This window comes from Carassius carassius, chromosome 1 (genome assembly GCF_963082965.1).
Source record: "Carassius carassius chromosome 1, fCarCar2.1, whole genome shotgun sequence".
NCBI lineage: Eukaryota > Metazoa > Chordata > Actinopteri > Cypriniformes > Cyprinidae > Carassius > Carassius carassius.
Window position 1 is genome coordinate 14,999,426 of NC_081755.1, and position 5,603 is coordinate 15,005,028.

At 35.6% G+C, this 5,603-nt stretch overlaps 1 long non-coding RNA gene across 1 annotated transcript; it reads left to right on the forward strand.

Annotated features, from left to right (window-relative positions):
• Window positions 1-448: 448 nt before the first annotated feature.
• Window positions 449-3,799, forward strand: LOC132153743 (uncharacterized). Its single transcript, XR_009437044.1, has 5 exons — window positions 449-714; window positions 2,391-2,466; window positions 2,671-2,925; window positions 3,071-3,133; window positions 3,300-3,799. It is a non-coding gene; the product is annotated as an uncharacterized LOC132153743 (long non-coding RNA).
• Window positions 3,800-5,603: the final 1,804 nt, after the last annotated feature.

A 5,603-nucleotide genomic window follows, 5' to 3' on the forward strand; every position in this document is an offset into this window, starting at 1 on the left:
CCATTTTGATTCTCTGACTGCCTCATTTTCATTAAAAGACCGTGACTGAGATTCTCGCCTTTTGGTCCTCTTTTCTCATCCTTAACAACATTACTCTGCTATCAGTGGCTGAAGCCTCCGTTAGCTCTAAAATGTCGTTTTAGAATAAGCAATGGAGGCATGGGATTAGATGTGTAAGAAATTAGTTCCACACACAAGAGCATTTTAAGGACAAAAACTTGACAAAAATCTTGAAATGCATCATCTTCTGAACACTGTCATGATGTGTGGCAACTGTAGTATAACAGATATATTTGACTCCAGTCTGTTGAATTATTACACCCATGCATTATTTTCTAATAATTCAATGGCTCGTCATTAATTATTACTTATTTAAAAGAATAAATACTCGGTTACAGTGTGCTAACAGTTTTCTACAACAGTGCTCAACACTGTTTTTAAATCATTTAAAAAATTGTCCTTTAATATTTAGATTTACACTAATAATTGCCTTTGCTTCATCTAAGATGTTTCCCCTCAATGTATTCTGGAGGCCTGAAAAGAAAAAGGAAGTCAGCAGATACTACACATGTATCAGTGACAAAGTTTATGGAACTGCAGTTCTGCCTGCAATCTGAAAATACAGACAAAACCCCAAAGGATGAGGCAGTGCTCTTACAAGCAGGTCTTGGAAGGAGGAACATAAACATGGCTGATAATGCAGATCATACAGAGGTAAGCCATAAATATAAGCAAAAATCCACTCTGGAAACATAGAGGTTTTTCAGCTTACTTTTCAAATCCTGTGATTTATTTTGTGGTCGTTATACTGCCATTACATTTTTGACATCTTTATAATGTAATGTCTTAAAATGTCTGTAAGCATGAAGAGGGATATCTGGAACAGCTGGACTTATTCCCTATCACCAGGAATGAATGAAAGGCTGGTTGTTGGAATTATTCTGGTATCCACTTATTTTATTACCTCAAAACAGTCTTTCAGTCATTCTTGGTGTAGAGGGTTGGAAATAATTTCGATTGTTGCAAATATCACTGTACATAAAGTTAGTAAGGCAGTGACCTGCAGACTGGCAGGTGAACATGTTTCATGTTCCTGTTTCATGTCTGTCATGTGATCCCCATTCTGTCACGTACGGTGATACAAGAAGCACAGAAGAGATCCAAATGCAGGTAAAGGTTTATTGAGGGTAATCCAAAAGGCATAAACAGTCCAGGCAGGGTCAAAACAAGAAAATCCAAACACATAAAAACAAAACAAGAACACACGGGAAGAGCAGACTCTGGGAGGTATCATACATACGACAAGGACTCCGTGACAAAGACTCAGACAGACCGGGTATAAATACACAAAAGGATAATGGGGAAACTGGAGACAGGTGTGGAACAATCAATTAACTAAAACAAGGAGGAAGGTGACCAAATAAGGAAACAGGAAGTGATAATATGACAGACACCGTGGGAATGGAGGACACCTAGTGGACACCCAGGGAACACAACCCAGACACTGTGACACATTCAAGTCATATGATGCCATTTGTTCCCTTGTTTGATGTGTCATGTTGTCATTGTTCACAGGTTTGCCTTGTCTTGTCATTAGTCTTGTGTGTATTTAAGCCCTCATGTTTGCCATGTGTCAACTTTTGTTTCACTGTAACCCCGGTTGTTAAGCGTCCATGTCCATGTCATGCTTTTGTTCTATGTTTGATCTTGTTGATCTTGTCATGTTTGTACATAAACTGCACTTGGGTTATCTCTACAATTTGCCTTCAGTGGAATACATTACAACTACTTCATCAGTCATCATTTAGCTATTTCACCTCATCTAACACATAAAAACACCATCATAAAGATACAAAATCTTGACTATATGCTATTGAACATATTGATTATATGCTAACAGATGCCACAGTTGTTTCATATGATTGCAAAGATGGTGGAACAACAGGAGTTGTCACCAAGTCCATATGTATGAAAATCCTGGAGATGTTGTGGATTTTTTCCCTAAACTTTATTTTCTAGCATCTGCAATTCGACACTTTTCTAACCTTTATACTCTAGCTCTTTGTGTCTTCCGTCGACAACCGGTCGAGTCTCCTAACACGAACTAACACGGCCAGGAGTTCTCGAGCAGTTCTCAGAGAATCTCCCAAAATAAGCAAGGCCGGAGGATCTCAGACAATTTCCATTGAACATCCCGCCATACGCAAGACTACAATAGTTTTTATAGTATAGAGGTATGGCATACATGTCCTCCTGCATTACATAATTTCCCCACTATTTGATTGGTTCTTCATATGCAAACCCCTCTGTTACTGGGTAAAGCAAACTTTGTTTTAATAATGACTTAATTAATTTATATTCATAATGACAGCAGTGCACATTTATTCCAGATAAGTTGAGTACTGCTGGAAGAATTTCCCAAAATGAGAGATTTGCGTGGTGGTTGGCTGTTTACAAAAGCTTCTGGTGAGTTTTCCATTGTTATTTAAAAAATGCAGACCTGTTAAGTAGCTATCTAAACATTTTATATATGAGATAAAACAGAATTTTTCATTTTGTGTTAAATGTTAATGTATGGTGGTAATTTTATCTTATGTAATAAGATATTATATCACTCAAAGGAAGAAAAAGCCATTTGATGAACTACTAAAATGATTTATGTTTTCAAAGGGGGCAGTGGGCGAAGAAAGACTACTCCATTGCCCCATGGAACTGAAGGGTACACTGCAAAGGTTCTGAAGTCCTCGTCAAACAATGGGAAAAATTTTATATATATTGTACCCTTTTCAAGAAAAAATAGATACTACCCCACTGCCATATGATGCTGAAGAGTTTGAAAGAATGACAAAAAACACATGCATGACTTGTGGCAAACTGATTCCTCTGCCCCTGATCCAGTTCCACATTGAGTCCTGTGGAGATAAAGTAAGTTGTCTTGTACATTTTTGTTGTTTTAAAAGACATAAAAAAGACTTCCTCATCCATGATTTGACAGAATCATTTTAGTTTAATTCAGTTTTCAGCTGACAAGTCAATTGTTATATAGTGTTGATTTGTTTTATTTTCAAAGAAACATGAAACTGAAGAAGAAACAGAACAGACAGCTGAACAGGATTCAGATCTTATTTGTGCTGTAAGACATCAATTATGCTTCAGGGTAATATTAAAGCTGCATTTCAGACCAAATACTCAGACAGATATCACAGAAATCAGCATATTTTATTCTTCAGTTAAAATGCCACTGTGGTATTTTCTGGTTTGTTTATTTATATGACTCGTTATTACAACTTGGCCCTTAGGACTCCTGTCCAATTTGTGGAAAGCAGTTTCCTGCAGAGATTGTTGCCTAGCATGCAAGTTCATGTGGGGAAAGGTATTGCAAGCATGATGAAAAAAAGAAATTAAAATAACAGTAAGTGCCAATGCTGTTAGATCAATCGATTAAAATGATCAGTTTGATCTTTTAGTTTGTTTAGTGAAAAGCAAGAAAATAGATACAATTTGTTGAAAAAATTAAAGAATTTAAACCACACAATATTACAAATGACTAAAATAAGATTATTCTTTAATCTGGTGTAAAGTCAGGATTACACTAAGTCAAAGTAACACTAAGGAAGATTTTTATCTTAAAATAATAAAAACATTATTTTTTAAACAAAGTTTCTAAAATCGTTTCAGTGGTTCATCAAGTCGTAACAAGGTGAAAGGCACTTATGCCTCCACTTTGCGGTCCTTTATTTGCTATAATCGCATTATGTAATATTGTCAGATCGGGTCGCGTTTCTGTAGTTATGAGACAAATTTGACTTGCTTTACATCAAGTGTTATAATAGCCATTATTTAGTTTTTCATCGTTTCTGATGTTGTAATACATCGTACTTTCCTTAAAATCATGCATCATACACATGGACAAGTGTGGACCGTGTAGCCATACAGACTGTGTTGCTTAGTGTATGAGTCTGTGTGGTCTACAGTACATTTAGTCATGGAGACTTTATTGACTCAAGTACAATGAATGTGCATGGAATGCAGACCACGTTGATTCAGACCACTTGGCACAGGTAGGGCATAAGTTAAAATCATGGATTGTGGTTTAAAACAATTTTTATGTTTTCATTTCCAGCTTGGAAAAGCATTGTCAGCCCAGAACTGGCAGCAGATCATTACAGAAGACAGTGGCTGCAAAACAAAGAAGATGAGCCAACCCTTAAAATTAAATTAGACATCGGAGAAGATGCAGAGAAGCAAGAGGGCACAATCCTCAACTTTTACAAGGCTCCATTGACTGGGCCATACCACTCCAAGCTAAACTACAGGGTACAAATTGACAGACATATAATATATACCTTATTGTTTTGATTACATGTAAAGAAAACATTGATAAAAAATACATCATACATTTTTGTGCAGCATAGTAGTGCAAGCTTTAATTTTTTCAGGAGATATGGCTTTTGGGGATGGTGTGAATCTACACTTTTTAAGTATGGTAATGCAGAAGTTGCAACATGGTTTCACTATTGATTTTGGTAAGTTCACTGTGCAAATCTGCTATCTGGCATAAAAAATGATTCATTTGGCTAAATTAAGTTATTAAATATTTTTAAAAATTGAGATGCACATTAGGTTTCTTTTGTGTGTGTTCACACTTGGCACGTTTGATTCAATTCAAATGAACCCAGGTGCAATTGGTCTGTTAGTGTGGTTCGTTTGAATAAGTGAATGCTGCCACGTGAACCCTGGTGCAACCAAACAAGCAGACCAAGTCGCTGAAAAAATAGTCTCGGTCCACTTCAAACTATTCTGGTGCTGTTCGAATTAACTATGAATGCAAAAGAAGTCACAAGATGTGACCCTAAAAAAGACCAGACTACATTTTTTATTTTTTGGTCCAGACCAAGCGAACCAAAATACAAGTGCAAACACACGCTTGATTTAACATCAGAGCAAATCAAAACATTACATTGCCATATGTTAATGGATAAAAATACATTTAAATTAAGACAATATTTTAGATGCAGTTTAACTTTATATCATCTTTACAGTATATAATATTTATATTATTCATTCCAGATTCATTGTATACATTTAAACTAGGGATTGTCAAATAAAATCTATAATAAAATATAATAAAATATAATAAAAAGTTTTGGCACAAAATGATTTATTATGGCAGGGAGAATTGTAGGCCATTCTTTTCTCCATGGTGGACCTCGTCTGGCTGGTCTAAGCCCAGCAGTGCTTCATGTGCTGTTGGGTGGAACACCCCAGACAGCCACAATCACACTAGAAGATGTGGCTGATTTAGACATCAAGGAGACCATCAGACCGGTATGTACCAAGAAGTACAATAAAATCAATTAGGGACAGTTTCTGCTGTTTACTCAGTACTCCAGTGAATAGCATTTAAATGAAAAAAAGTGTATGTGAAAGTGTATATTGTCAGCTTTAATTTTACTAATATCCATATAAGGTGAACTATGTAGGATTGGCATCTTATTTTATAAAAATTTGAAATTTTTTTATAAAGCATTTTAAGTTTCCGCTCATCAAAAATAATAAAATAAAAATATTTAAATACGACTACTATCTTAAATGCTACAGTT